The 16,183-nt window shown below is 43.2% G+C and overlaps 1 long non-coding RNA gene across 1 annotated transcript in view; it reads left to right on the top strand.

Annotated features, from left to right (window-relative positions):
* LOC120853244 overlaps nucleotides 1-14,753 on the top strand; it is a 72,384-nt gene extending 57,631 nt beyond the window's left edge. The window contains exon 3 of the long non-coding RNA XR_005718746.1: nucleotides 14,514-14,753. This is a non-coding gene — a long non-coding RNA (uncharacterized LOC120853244). The remainder of the gene's footprint in view (nucleotides 1-14,513) is intronic.
* The last annotated feature ends 1,430 nt before the right edge of the window (nucleotides 14,754-16,183 follow it).

Genomic DNA, 16,183 nt, shown 5'->3' with positions numbered 1-16,183 from the left:
TGCAGTGTGTGTGTTCAGTTGCTCCATGGTATGTGGGATCTTAATTCCTCGACCAGGGATCACATCTGCATTCCCTGCATTGCAAGGCGGATTCTTAACCACTGGATTGCCAGGGAAGTCCCTGATTTTTACAACATTCTTATGTGAGTAGTGCTTTGTGGGGATGAAGCAGAGTGGCTGAGTGCAGACGACACAGGGTGCTGATTTCAATCAATGAGATGTTGAGCTTGTAACACCAAGATTTAGCGGGGACAGACATTTCAAGTAATAGATGATGCTAGAACTTGAGCCCCTAGGAGGGGTCTTTCTGGTCTTTCTGCTACTGCTAAGTCACTTCAGTCGTGTCTGACTCTGTGCGATCCCATAGATGGCAGCCCACCAGGGTCCCGCATCCCTGGGTTTCTCCAGGCAAGAACACTGGAGTGGGGTGCCATTTCCTTCTCCAATGCATGAAAGTGAAAAGTGAAAGTGAAGATGCTCAGTAGTGTCTGACTCCTAGTGACCCCATGGACTGCTACAATAGCCTAAACTATCTTATTTGAACCTTTAAACAGAGGCAGTCAAAGATTTGGAAATACTTAGGAACATTTGGTTACTTTAATAAAATTTAAAGTTACATTTTGAGAAAAAAGATATTTTCTAATACTGGACATTTATACATCTGGTATTTTTGCGATTTGTTGGAAAAAAGGTTTAAATATTTGAAATTAGACATCTGGAAGCTTAAATAGCTTAAAATTAAAGACAAAGCTCTCTTTGGGATCTGCCAGGCACAAAATACAACCTGCAGTGTTGAAGCTGTAGGGGGTAAGGGTGGAGCTGGATCCGGTGGGGGCAGACCCTGTGTGTGGACTAATCCTCTGGGGTCCTGAGAGTAGACAGGGCAGGAATGGAGATACTGGTGAGGGAAGTTGGGGAGACTTTGGTGGGAGGTGAAGCAGCCTTGAAAAAGGCTCATTTCTATGTTGGCCCAGCTGCCCTGCAGTGACCAGACTGTCACAGGGCTCCTAGAAGAAAGTTATCTTGTTGGTAGTAAGAAAAAGATAAAAATTCAATTGAGAAGGAAAAGGCACTCTAAAACATAAGTAGAAACCACCTATGCCCTACCCTCTCTCCAGCCACTTTTGTTAATCTGTCATGCAGTGGGTCCTCTTCCTGCCTCCCCTTGCAGTCATCTTTCAGCCCACAGATCACTGTCTTTGAGATTGCTCCCTACTTCTACTCCTCCCCACCCCATGCACCCCTTTTAAGGCCTCTCTTGATATTCAAGTTCATTTTTGTCTTATGTAAAAATATTAAGGCCCGCATTTTCCCGGGCTGGCTGGGCTGCTGAATAAACCTGAGTGGGTGCAGAAGTCTGAAGAACTGATTTAATATTCTTTGTTGGTGTTGGAGAAGGTGGCAGCCACATCAAAGGAATAGTTGTGACATGGCTCATGTGGACATAAAGGGAGGGCCTGAATTCCCTGAGGGGTCTCACCCAGATTCCACCCTACCCTGAATGTACTCAGGGGTTGTTGTGCGTCCAGAAGAAGCGCTGATACTGCTGAAGGCATTGGCTGGCAAGCTCACCAGAGGCTGGCAAGCTCACCAGCGGCTAAGTGGGGCACCTGGCACATGTGTGTCTACATATGTCTGTGTGTATGTCTGGGGAGACTCAGGGCAGCACTGGTCTGGAGCACAAGTGAGATTTGTAGGAAGGCCACATGGTCTCCAGCAAGGCAAGCATCCCAGCAAGAGTGGAGGCGAGGCTGCTAAGTAGCTAGGAGGCACCACTGCATCTGGCCAAACTTAAAGAGAAACCTGGGTTAAAGAGAGGCTTCCCTGATGTCTCAGCAGGTAAAGAATCCACCTATAACACAGAAGATGCAGGAGACATGGGTTCGATCCCTGGATCAGGAAGATCCTCTGGAGGAGGACTTGGCAACCCACTCCAGTATTCTTGCCTGGAGAATCCCATGGACAGAGGAGACTGGTGGGCTACAGTCCATAAAGTTGCAAAGAGTCAGACGTAACGGAAGCGGCTGAGCACACATGGAAAGAGAAACCCGAGGACAAGCTGCAGGCATTAGGAGCACCAGGAACAGCACAACCGCAAGTGAATAGACCGGTGGCCAGGACCTGCAGAAGGCTGAGGACTTGAGGCCCCGGCCCTACCTACCACAGAGTTTAAGAACAACAGCCCAGTCCCATGTGTACTCATGTATTCAGATGCCATCCTGGAGAGGAGCCAGGAAGGGGGATGAAGACAGAGACATTACTGAGTACCTTTATCTAGAAAGGCAGAGCATTAAACACAGGGATTCTAAATGGTTTCTTTGGACCGAGGTTTATAGCAGATCGGACCTTAATTATTTTTCTCCTTGTTACTCAGCAGTTGGAAGTTCACATAGTTCATCTATTTATCTAAAACTACCAGTTTTCCTTTTTACTCATCTACTAGAAGAGTGAGTAAATTACAACCTCATTATACATACATGATTGTCAGTAGCCATGTGTTTGGTCAGTTCATACATTTGAAAGCTTCTGGCTGTAGTGGAAGAGCACAGAGAGGGTAGACTCGGACCCCATGTAGACCTAGGTTTGAACCTATCTCTTCCACTGTGTTTCCTCCCTGTGGGAACTTGGGTGGGTTACTTGACACGTATGAGGCGTGCTTGTCTGTGAAGTGGATTTCATGCCTCTTACCTCTGAGACCTGTTCTGAGATCAGATGGCATCTGAATAGAGCGTTAATCAGGGTTTATCACATGGTAAATGCTCAACAAATGTCAATTTCTTTTCTCCTCACACTGATTAATTTTCATACTGATAAACAAATGACAGATTGTTTCCTAGTTGAATTGGTCCAATTAACTCCCAGTAAATTGACCTTAGTTTTTGATGGAATTGTCCAAATTGGCGTATTGACACGTTCGTGTACGCCATGCTTTATTTTAATCCAGTTCCAACCGTGACCTGTAGATGTCGCTGTGAACCTTCCTCTGTCGCCAGTTAAAGCTAGAGATCCTGAAGACGGCTCAGTCATTTGTGTTAGTGATTATTCAGAAAGCACAGGGGTTGGTGTGTGAGAAGGGACAGCACTGGTCACTTTGCACTAACTTCCTCTGTCCCTCTTTCCAGTCCCCACCCAGGGTGACTTTCCTTAAACTTGACCCTCTGCACCACATCCACTCTCCACCTTGCTCTGCGGGCGTAACTACAGAGGCAAGGGACTCTGGGTTGAACAGCAAAGTTCTTGGGGTCCTTTTGATGTCTCCTCAACTCATCCTCCACCTCAACTAGGATGAAAACTCAGGGAAAACACTGCTTAAAGCTGCCAGGTGGGGCATTTTTCACAGGAAGCTGTTCTTTCCCATGGCACGAGATTTGACTCACATAATTTGACCTGGGTAACAATTCAGGCTTCCCAGGTGGCTCAGTGGCAAAGAATCCACCTGCCAGTGCAAGAGATGCCACAAATGTCAGTTTAATCCCTGGGTTGGGAAGATCCCCTGGAGAAAGAAATGGCACCTCACTCCAGTTTTCTTGCCTGGGAAATTCCATGGACAGAAGAGCCTGGCAGGCTACAATCCAAAGGGTCGCAAAGAGTTGGACACGACTGAGGCAACTGAGCATGACAAGCTGAGTAAGAGAGTGCTCTCTACCATGTCTTGCTGTTTGGGACAAACTGTTTAGCAGTTGTTTCTACCGACCCAAGGAACTCAAAGCAGAAGAAACATCCATTGGAAAGATAAGGGAGGAGGATTTAATAAATCATCTGCACAATCTTTTAAGTGACGTTTTTTGCTCCATGAAATTAGGATTCTTTAGAAGCCTATAAAATGGATACAAATATAGTTCATGAATCAGTGGGCCTAGCTTCTCCTGGGCTGTATTTTATGTTGCGTAAAAGGCTTCTGGTGACTAATGTGAGGCAGGCGGTGGCAGGTGAGCAAGGAAAGGAGAGGATGAGTCTCCCATCTGCACTGTTTCATTTAAGGAGGCTAGAATGAGGATGTTTTAATTTTAGGGCCAGGGTTTCTTCCTGACAAATGATAGAGACAATTTGAGTGGAATAGAGTTAGTTTTACTTTCTGCATTTCCTCAGCCATGGTTTTTTTTTTTTTTTTTTTTTTTTGGCTTTCCTTCAGTCTCCCGGAGCTTCGGACTGTCTGGTCTTCTTGAGCAAAGCAGAAGAGATTGTGAGCCAGTCTTTCTCTCCTCGGGCATCGGTTGTGTTTGCCCTGCTGTGAGTCTGTGCAGATGCCTGTGGCCACATAGTGATTCACAGAGGCTGAGTGAGACAGGGTCTTGATTCTGTTGTCTTTGGTGGAGAATGATCTCATCCCCTTGGAGACAGGAGTAGAAGCTACTAACCCCAGGGAGTTTGCTGGGACAGGGGTACCTGAAATAAGTTGGGGATGAGAAGAAAAGAGACGTAACACTTGAAAACCTAGATGTAGTAGCAGGATGTTAGATCTGGATGGAGCCTTGGAGCCAAAGGAGGGCAGACCTGGAACCAGAGTCACAGGCGTATGTGGGGTTGTCTGGGGCTTGTTCTCTGGCGGGTCTCCTGTGCATGAGACCATGCATTCTGGTCTGTTCAGCATTCTCCTGGGTTGTGCCTGTTGCCCAAAGCAGTTGTGATAACACCCCCTCTATTCTTAAGAGAGTCCTGATTTGGATGATAAATTCTGTCACCCTAGCTGTTCACCTTGCTAGATCTTTCATCAGCATCCCAAAGAGGTTGCTATGCTTGACAGTCCAGTAAGACATACTATACAGAAAGCTTCTTAAGGACCAAGAAACTGGTCTAGAATGAGACTAGTTTTCTTTGAGAGGCTTTGGGCTTCCTAGCTCCTACTATGTGTTCACTTTTAATTGTATCCAAATTTCTTTTGATCCTCTCTTCTTTCTCTCTGGCTAAAAAAGAGTTGTTTTAAAATCATTGCTACTGCTGCTACTGAGTCGCTTCAGTTGTGTCTGACTCTGTGCGACCCCATAGACGGCAGCCCATGAGGCTCTCCCATCCCTGGGATTCTCCAGGCAAGAACACTGGAGTGGGTTGCCATTTCCTTCTCCAGTGCATGAAAGTGAAAAGTGAGAGTGAAGTCGCTCAGTCGTGTTCGACTCTTAGCGACCCCATGGACTGCGGCCCACCAGGCTCCTCTATCCATGGGATTTTCCAGGCAAGAGTACTGGAGTGGGGTGCCATTGCCTTCTCCATTAAAATCATTATTATAGTATAAATTACTTTTTTACTTAAAAAAATGCTTAAGTATTTCTCTATTAATGGACAGGTGGTTCCATTTCTATTTTGTTGGCAACTTTAAACAATGCGTGCGCGCGCGCGTGCGCGCACACACACACACACACACACACACACACTTCTGGTTTGCTGTACTTATTTCTGTTTCCTTATCTGTACATGAAGAAATTATAGGATTGGTGGCAGGATTAAATGAGGTGGTGCTTCTAAAAACACTTTATAGTACCTGGTACAGAGTAAATGTTCAATAAAATTGGCTGTTATTATTTAAATATTTATTCCATAAATTATTTTTTTCTCAGAGAGGCCCATTCCTGGGCTTTCTGACTAGCGAAAATGGTTTCCCCTATGTCCTTTCAAGGTTATAGGCAGGATCATGGCAAGATGTCAAATGTCTTCCTAAAGCATCACTCAGAACCTTACTGAGGGTTCCCAGTGAGGTCCCCAAAGTTCATATGGTCTGCAGTCCCCCTCAGTTCCCAGTTTCAAAGTGGATGTGATGATTTATTCATTTCTGCAGGGGCCAAAATGCCACTTGAATGTTGTCATTGAGACACTAGACTTTCCTCTCATCTCTGAAGTATAAAATTCAAAACACCTACAGAAGTGGGGTTGAGAGAGAGGAGGATAAGAAGAGACCTTCAAAAGGCTGTGAAGCAGAATGGGATGGAAAGAGTGGGCCTGCCACTCTTACAACATGAGGGTTGTTTGGAGGCACTCCTGTAGAGACCAGAGCGGGAGACGGCAGGGTAAAGGGCTGCCTCAACTTTCATGTTGGGAAATATGTTTTTCAGATGTTCTTTTCAGCCAGAAATTGTCAGTATGATAAAGAGACAGCTGTCGGACTTCAAAAGAGTGACCTCCTGCCTTCTAAATATCTCTCTGCAGTCCAGGGCTTCCGAAAGGAGCCATCTCTAGATGAAAACCGATTTTCTCTTTGCTGTTTTTTTTCCTTAAAAGCTTTGAACAATATGGCAAAAGATAAGAAAGGAGGCTTTTGCTCCAGATGTGCAAGGTTTCCTAGAAGAAAAAAGATCTAAAAAGCTTCTCTACCACCTGTCCTGATAAGTCAAAGAGAGGATTTGACTTCACATGAGAGAGCTTATCAAATAAATACTCTGCTTGTCAGAATTTTCTCTCTAGTTCCCATCCTACAGAGACATATCCTGACAAGCTGTAGAGTTTCTCCACTGACCAAAAGTAAAAAGTAACAAGACAAACTAACTCAAAGTAGGGCTGGGTAAGACTGAGGCTTTATGGAGCTATTAAAAACTAAAGAGAAAAACTAAAAACTAAAGGGAGATGCTTTAGCATCTTTGCTGGAGATGCTCCAGCAAGAAACAGGAAGCATGTCAAGTGATGGAGGCAAAAAAGAGGAAGAACAACTTAAGACTTACTACTCATTTTTAATCTTGTCCACATTCAGAAGATTTACCAAACTTAAGTAAAAAATGAAAATATTAAATACATACAAAGTCTATTTTTCAAGGGCACAGGAGTGACAGATGGCACTCTTATGGACTGAATGCTTGTCCCCCCAAAATTCATATTCTGAAATCTTAAACCACCAATCTGATTGTATTAGTAGGTGGGGCCTTTGGGAGGTAATGAGATCATTGGGGTGGGACCATCCCAAATGGCATTAGTGCCTTTATAAGAAGAGATTTGAGAGCTGTTGCCATCTGCAAACTGGGTGAAGTGAAAGTGAAGTCGCTCAGTCGTGTCCGACTCTTAGCGACCCCATGGACTGCAGCCTACCAGGCTCCTCTGTCCATGGGATTTTCCAGGCAAGAGTACTGGAGTGGGGTGCTATTGCCTTCTCCACTTTAGAACAGCATTCAGCTTCACTTTTAGAACAGGACTTTTACAACTGAGTTTGTTCTGTCACTTAAGGTGTGAAACATAGCTACTGATCTAGAGGGGCAATGGTTGTGTTCAGGGACCACCCTCCTCCTTCCATCTATCCAGGAATATATCAGCCTTACCCAGTATCTAAAGAAAAGGGCCTAGGTTCCCATTCAGAGTCCTGAATCTAGGCTTCATGATAGAATTTTCCACCTTGAAGGAAAGCTTGAGTCCTAATCAGGCTTCCTCCATCATTGAAACAAAACAAAAATAAAAGAGAGTTATCTAAGTCCATATCCTTTTTAACTGTGGTGTTGGAGAAGACTCCTGAGAGTCCTTGGATTGCAAGGAGATCCAACCAGTCCATTCTGAAGGAGATAAACTCTGGGATTTCTTTGGAAGGAATGATGCTAAAGCTGAAACTCCAGTACTTTGGCCACCTCATGCAAAGAGTTGACTCATTGGAAAAGACTCTGATGCTGGGAGGGATTGGGGGCAAGAGGAGAAGGGGATGACAGAAGATGAGATGGCTGGATGGCATCACTGACTTGATGGACGTGAGTCTGAGTGAACTCCGGGAGTTGGTGATGGACAGGGAGGCCTGGCGTGCTGCGATTCATGGGGTCTCAAAGAGTTGGACACGACTGAGTGACTGAACTGAACTGAATGATATTATAGAATATAAAATTTACATTAGTCATGGTGTTCTCACTCATGTCGTGTGATGATACACGTAAATTTCAAATAAAAAACTGTTTCCTACCACTTAAAGTGAGGAAGGGGTAAGAAGTCACACCAAAGCTGACATGCTGACTCTTAGGACCCAAAGAGGCCGGAGTGACAGCTCAATGTGATATCTCAACATGCTTCAAAGGCAGTCACACTGATCTCTGAGTGGGGTGCCTGTATATGAATGTGGGGAGAGGAGGGCTGGAGGCTGGGGAGGACCGCTATCATAAATCTTTATCAAGTCAGCAGAAAGCAAACAGAATCCAGGGCCACTTTTCCAACTTCAGCCTATCAACTTAGAGCAGATTTGCCTTGTCAGTTTTTCAAGCATATTGTCTAAGGTGGTGGCTTGTTTATTTATGTCTTGGGTTTATGGATTGACTTTCTTCCTGAAGGCAAGTTCAGTTGACACATCCATTTGTTCTTACATATTAAAATCACCTTTTTTTTTTTTTTTTGGAGAAAAGAGATTCACAACAAGTTTCAGGTAGACCCATGTGTTCTTTTTTGTTCTGTATTATGTTTTTCATTTGCCTCTGGGGGTAGATTATTTTCCATTCTCAGCACCTGTGTTTCCTCCTTCGTCTTTCTAGCTGCTTGTCTGGGCTGTTTTCTACCTTCCAAACCTTTACACAACTCATAAATTCAGTGTTCTCTGGTTGCAACTTTGAAATCACAAATTAAATGGTTTTGTCAGCTCAATAAAAACCAATAAAATAAAAAGGAGGATTAACAAGCACCTGGAAGAAGCTCTATATCTTGGCAAGAAAGATTAGGCTTTCCCCCAAAGGTTCCATGGGATTTAGAGAAGAAACTGGCTGGATTTGTTTCCTCGCATATCTTAAATATTAATAATAAGATGGCCAAAGCCGTCCTAATTACCTGTGTCTCTATGCATGTTTGTAGGCTCAGAGAGCCAGTGGTATGGGGACCTATACTACAGTCATGGGACTCTTCTCAGCTCTATGGAAATAGCAAGCCAGTGATACTCTTCCTCTGTCATTATTTCCCACTCCTCTTTATAGAAGGCAAACTTCTAGACTTCTGGAACATTCTAGGTTTCTAGACATCTTAGGCTTCCAGAACATTCTGTGGTTGGGTCACTTGTATACAAATTAAATAGTATGTGGACTCATGCTTGGGAGAGAATTGGTCTCTGCCTTGCCTGATCCTTAACCTTCATTCTCACTACTGGTTCAACATGAGATTCTGAGTAGGATGGGAAATTCCAGCAAGGAGCCACCTGCCTTGTGAAAATGTCACCATCTACTTCTCCTACTCAGGAGGCCTGCACCATCCAGTCTCTGCAAACCTTTAGGCATCAGGCCTTTTATGTCCCTCCTGGAAGGAGGTACATGCAGGCTGATTCTGAAAAGGGGCAAATTCAGTAGAAGATAGAACAAGCAGAAGCTGATTTCTCAATAAAAGAATTGTTGAGTGCCTGGGATATATTTTGTCTTTGTGTCCCTAGCATAGTGCCTGGCATAGACTAGATACTTACGAACTGTTTGCTGAATGACTTAAATTTGAATGACTGCTTTAAGTGGCTTTGTCCATGAAGATAGGTGGTTTTACTGCCTTGCTGTACAAAGGTGGTCTTTTGAGAGAATCCTAGGCCTCATTTATCTATCCATCCAGTTGGCAAACACTACCAATCACTTCCTATGTGCCCCTTAGCACTTTATCTGAAATTGTTCAGTTCATTTATACTCTCTATCCCCACCCAGCTGGCCCAGAACATAAGCTCTGAGAGAGCAGTGATGTTGCCTGTTTATTGCTGAGGGGCCTCGAGTGGAGCCTGGGGATAGGGAAGGGCCCTCAAAACATAACAGCTTGACCTTTCTTCCAGCTAGTATTACACAACTTGCAGATGGCTCCAAATCATTCCATGTACTAATACCCAGTGGTGGTTGGGGGAGCAGCTCTTGCATTGGCCTAGGCATCTTCTTCCATCACAGGCCATTTCTTCACCTATTAATCAGCCTTGCTCTTACCCCAGTCTGTGTCCCAAGCTGACCCTGCACCCTACAGCAGCTCATTGGATTAGAGTGAATATACAGATTTGAAGGGAATGGCAACCCACTCCAGTAGTCTTGCCTGGGGAATTCCATGGACAGAGGAGCCTGGAAGGCTATATATAGAATGGTACATGACTTAGTGACTAACACGTGCACACGCACATGTACATACAGATTCTGGAGATTCTTTGTTTTTTTGCAAAGTTCAATTTTTAAGATATAGAGTCTGGTATTTTTTTCATTTTAGTCTTTTATGTTCTTATCATATTTCATAAAATCCATAAAATGCTGAAGGCCAAAGGTACAACTTTCCTCTGGTGGAAAAATGCTTGACTAATGCCTTTGGCAAAACCGTTTTCTCTGTACTGCTGGGTTAGGACGGGTCTTACAATCCTCCCAGACTTCAGGCTAGAAAAAAATTACTTCTGGACTGAAGGCTGCCTGCAAGATTTTTCCAGGCCCCTGGAATGTCCTTTACTCTACAGTTGTTTTCTGAGTCCCTGTGCTGAACCCAGTTTCCATTACAGAGAGAGAAGCTAAGAAAGATATTTGCATAGAACGCCACAGTTTACAAGCTTCTTCGTATGTTATCTTTTTAAAATCTTTGCTATTAAACTGTGAAATGTGTGTCGTTCCAGTTTTAGAGATGAGGAAATAGCTGCTTGGAGAGTTTAAATAACACACTAACCAGAAATGGAGCTGTCATTCCAACCGATCATCTCCTGAATATGAACTCTGTGTGTTTGCCACTCCCCAGCTATGTCATAAATGGGTTTCTGAAGTTTGCTAGTTATTTTGTTTCCTGGTTATTTCCCCATGGTCACTGTGATTCCCCAAACTTGTTAAGTTGGTTCACGTCTTTAGGTCTCTGTATAATGCTCGGCCCTCTGCCTGGAAGAACTTGGCATCTCCTTCATTTGTTTAGGTAACTCACATTCATCTCTCAAATCTGGGCTCCGGGGAGAAGCACAGGGGTAACCAGGGGTCCTGGAGTCACTGTCTGGGCCCAAGTCTTGGTACTACCATTTATCTTCTCTTAGACTTAGTGTGGCAAATTAACCTTTCAGTCCTTTGTTTTTCCATCTATGTGATGGGAAGAATGTTAATACTTATTTTCAAAGGCTGGCAAAGAAGGAATGCAAATACCACATTGCTTAAAGGATAGTCAGTTTTCTGTTGTTCCTTCCCAATTTAGAATCACGTTACCAGTCTCCCCTGCTTTTCTAGAATTGCCTCTGGATGGTCCTGGGGTTCCCAGTCAATCACCCTCCCCAGAGAGAGGAAAATGAAAGGGGGGAAAAAAGAGAAAAGAAAAAAGAATTGCATATAACAAAGAGAAAAAATTATCCGATATAGAGAAAACTTTGCCAGCGGAAGGGAAAGAAGGAATATTAAAATAAATGTATCATTGTTTTTCTGGGAAGGATTAGGGAGAAGAGAGGAGAGAAATAGCTAAAAATGGCACCGCCTGTCCTGGCAGACATGTCCTGGCTCAGAAAGATCTGCTCTGAGTCCAGGAAGCAGCATAGGAGTCTGGAACCCAACTCTGAGGGAGGAGAAGGAAAATATGAGAAGAGCTGGCTTGCAAGGAAGGAGGAGGGGTGACAGGAATCATCTTTGTACAAATCCAAGTGGCAATTGGGATGTATTTATGTTTTAAGAAATTATGAGTTTTTTTAAAAGGGCAAGTTTTTATACCACTTTTTTTTTTTTTTTTTTGCTTAGTAACAAGACCAACAAAAGGCATGTATTCAGCCAAGATGTCAGTTGTTCAGCTCATTAAAATATTAAGTGAAACACTGATGACAATTATATAGCGCTGAGCCTTTTTGTCTGCCAAAGTGTGCCTTTCAATGCATAACAAAATAGGTCAAAAATTTGTTTTGTTATTTTATTTTCTTTTCATCTTAGATTTTTTGATGGAGCTCCTTGTGTAGTGGGTAAAATGATTGCCCTGTTTGGTGGGTATAATTTGAGGATGGGAACGCTGGAGTGACTCAGAAGTCTTATGGACGGCAAAGAAAATCTCCCTTCACTTCTCTCTGGAATAGCATTCATTCATCCAAAAAGACTTGCTGACCCTCTGCTTTATGTCAGGCTTTGTACTGTGTGTGTGTGCTAAGTTGCTTCAGTCGTGTCCAACTCTTTGTGACCCCATGGACTGTAGCCTGTCAGGCTCCTCTGTCCATGGGATTCTTCAGGCAAGAATACTGGAGTGGGTTGCCGTGCCCTCCTCCAGGGGATCTTCCCCAGCCCAGGGACTGACCCAGTCTCTTATGTCTCCTGCATTGGCAGGCGGGCCACCTGGAAGGCCTTGTGCTATATGTTGGAAATACAATAATGAGCAAGATAGATATTGATGGATACCATCCTCATGGTAAGACCTGTGGCTCCTACTCAGGTTTGTTTATTTGGCTAACACCTCATGTTCACAATATCTCTGCTAATCATATAAAATGAACATGTCCTAAGACTTCCCCTGCAAGGTTCTTCTATGAGAAACGAATACTGGTAGTTACTGAGATGTCGATGGCAAAGAGGAGTTCATAAGGAGCCTTTCTGTGGGCATTTGTACCTGGAATGTATAAAGGTATACTCCTGGAAATATACAAAGCCTTAACACACAGGATTGAATGGCTGCTAATGGGATTTCAAGCATGTACACACTTTTATTTATGTGGCACTCCCATGGGCATACTCAAAGTTTGATGGTTAGGATGTAGTTAGAGCTAGTATTTATTGAGTGCTTACCAAGTGCCTGGAAGAGTGCTAAACATTTTCAATGAACAAACTCATTTCATCTTTAAATTTTGTTATATATCAAGAGCTGCAAAGGATCTGAAATTGTGTTCTATTTGCAAGCTTTTGGATGCTGGCAGAACACACAAGTCTCCTGGGTCAGAAACAGAGGACTTGATTACTCACAGCTCAGCTCACAGCATGAGCAAAGCTGTGTGTGCACAGTTCCTCCAGCCCTGAAGTTGGGTGGGAATGCCATCGGATAGGGGCTCCCCGGTGGCTCAGCTGGTAAAGAATCCATCTGCAATGTAGGAGACCTGGATTTGACCCCTGAGTTGGGAAGATCCCCTAGAGAAGCTTGTAGTGTGTGGTGTTATAGGAAGGGAACCCTAAGCTTAGGAAACCTGACCCTTTTATAATGGGTGGTAAATAGGCCGACGCTTTGCTCTGAGGAAGATGTCATCTCTGGCTTGCATGGCTGCTGGCTTTGCAAAATGCTTGAGAAGTGTGGAACAAAGGGCTGTCTGGGTCTTAACAAGATATGTAGGAATAAGAGAGACTCATAGAGGACAGTATCCCCCAAATAGATATTATGTATATCCTCACTGCTGCTGCTGCTGCTGCTGCTAAGTCACTTCAGTCCTGTCTGACTCTGTGTGACCCCATAGATGGCAGCCCACCAGGCTCCCCCATCCCTGGGATCGTCCAGGCAAGAACACTGGAGTGGGTTGCCATTTCCTTCTCCAATGCGTGAAAATGAAAAGTGAAAGTGAAATCGCTCAGTTGTGTCTGACTAGTAGTGACCCCATGGGCTGCAGCCTACCAAGCTCCTCAGTCCATGAGATTTTCTAGGCAAGAGTACTGGAGTGACTTGCCATTGCCTTCTCCGGTATATCCTCACAGTCTACTGAATAAACTGAGACTAGGGGCAGGGGCAGCGTGTAAGTAACTTGCCTTAGGTCACAAAATTAGCACATGTCTGATTAGCATTTGAGCTAGGCAATCTGATTTTGGAGCACATGCTCCATGTAAGTAGTGTTTTAGTTTGAATCACTGAAAGCTGAATCTGAGACAAGAACTTGGGTGCAGGTAGGTGTATATAGGAAGTATTTGAACAGGTGCCAAGGACTTACCCTGTCTAGATGGCACTCCTCACCTACTTATTCATTCCCATTTTTTTAAGAAGTTTAATTAAATAATATCTACAAGATTCTTAAAATCATAAAATAAAAGCATATTTAGCATGGATAAAGCTCTATCAGGCAAAAGTGAATAATAGCAATAAATAAAACTAGATACTAATCTGAACAAACTTTCATCAGTAAATTTATAAAAAGATTTAGTTGAGAAGGACAGAAGCTGAACTCACTAGGAAGTATTGAGATCTGATGAAGAGATTATAAGTACGTGTATAAATCTTATTTTTCCATGTTTTAAACCACTGTGTCACTGAACTGAATCTGATGCGCATACAAACTTGAAAAGGTTGACTGCCTCTACTGCAGAGTTTTGTAAATAGTTATTTTTCTATTTCACTATGGTTTTACATTCTCTCATTTTTATAACTTCCCTTAATTATCCCATCTGTAATTATATACCTGTTGGGTAAACCAAACCAGGCATGCAAAAATGATACACTCATTTCCCTGAAGATAACTTTGGCAATAATTATATACTTGTTTAGCCAGGTGAATGACCAACTGACACTGAGGTGACAGTGCTGATTTTGATAATTTTTACTAGAGATATAAAGTATGGGAGGCTCAGTATGTATCTTCAGAATTCTACTTATTTACATCTTAGAATGCTAAGCAGAGTTTTCAGAGATCAGTTTAGCCTTAACGAAGAGAGACATAGATATTCACACAGCAAATCTAAGTAGCATAACCCAATCTGTTGTCTTATCAAGGTACTTTATGCTTTACTTTCCAGTTCCACATCTGCTTCTAAACCAAGTGGAAATGTTATGAGAGAATAAAAGAAGACAGCACTGAACTTCAGAGCTGAGATTTGCTGCCAGTGAGCTGTGCAAGCTTAAGCCAGACACGGTTAGCTTCAGTTTCCTGGTCTATTAAATAGGCCTGGGGTACATGAAATATACTTTTCTCCCCTAGTACTAATTGGAATATGATTCTAATACAGTAAATTCTGTTGGGAAGCCAGTACCTAGAATTAAGTTGTGTACTTTTTATAGTTAAGACAAAGACTTTGGAGCCAGACAGACCTAAGTTTGAATCCTAGTTCTGTTGATTATATAACTTTGGGCAAATTGCTTAACCTCTTTCATTTTCTATGTAATAGAAATAATCATACTTTCCTTGCCGTCAGTATTTCCACATAAACCAAACAGAAAACCTCCCTTGAGCTCACATTTCTATTTTGCTATCACCATACCACTTCCTTTTCTTTTATTTATTTTTTTTCATACTTCAAAAGAAATTTTATTTTGTTGATAATCTACACACATCAAATGGCTTTCCATTTGATGGAAATATCTTTTGAAAATATCTTTTGAAAAATCTTCCTAAGGATTGTCTCACTATTGTTTCTACATTCCCATCTTCATTTGACCTCACAACAGTGTGACTTCTGATCTTATGACTTCCGCCGATGCTGTTTTCACCAAGGTCACTAAGGACTGCCTTCTGGCTACATCTAAAGAACACATCTCAGTTACCTCCCAGCAAAGTTCACCATAGACAACCACTCTCCTGCCTGGACATTCTCTTCCTTTGGCTTCCAGAAACGTGCCTTCTACCTCCGTTTCTTCTCCTTCTCTGTTTCCTATGGGCCTCCCCCTTCCCTGTTTGCCCCTTACAGGTACTGTTGTCCCACAGAGTTCTATTGTAGATTCTATTTTCTTTCTCTATAAAATCTTCTGGATATCTTAAGTATTGTCGTGTCTTCAAGGATCACGTAGCACATAATGCTGATGACTCCTGAATCTTTATCCGTTGCCCACAGTTCTGAGTTTCAAATTCACATACATAACTACAGCCTGATTATTTACACTCGCTTGTCCCTCAGGTATGTTCCCCAACACGTCCAGATAAAACTAATTATCTTTCTGCCCATATTAGTTCCACTATTTTGGTGATGGAACCTCCATCCAGTCAGTGGCTCAAGACAGAAGCGTTGTTTACCTTCACCTCCCCCCCACCCCCATATTTAACTAAGCAGGTCTAATTTGGAGTATCTCTTGACTCCATCTGTCTTCATCTCAGTGGCCATTTTCTGACTCAGACCACCGTCGTCTCTCATCTCCATTGCTACAACTTTCTCCTTATTGATCACATTTATCAGTCTTGCTGCCATTCTTCACGCTGCAGCTCAGTCATCATTTCCCGTATTATAATCTCTCAAGACGTTGACATTGCCATCCAACTAACACACAGACTTTTTACAGTGACTAACAAGACCCTTTGTGATGTGCGCTCCGCACACCTCTCCGGCCTCGTCTTTCCCTCCGTTCCATGTTCTGTCCCCTACACACTTGAGGCTCCATTGAAACAGCTTCTGCCAGTTCCTCCAGTTGAGGAAGAACTGTGTACGCTTGTTATTCTCTTAGCTGGAAACTTCTTTCCAGACTCTTCCCTCGTCTG

This window comes from Oryx dammah, unplaced genomic scaffold, assembly GCF_014754425.2.
Source record: "Oryx dammah isolate SB20612 unplaced genomic scaffold, SCBI_Odam_1.1 HiC_scaffold_26, whole genome shotgun sequence".
In the NCBI taxonomy this organism is placed as follows: domain Eukaryota; kingdom Metazoa; phylum Chordata; class Mammalia; order Artiodactyla; family Bovidae; genus Oryx; species Oryx dammah.
Note: the sequence above shows the minus strand (reverse complement) of the source record. Positions and strands in the feature narration are given on the sequence as shown.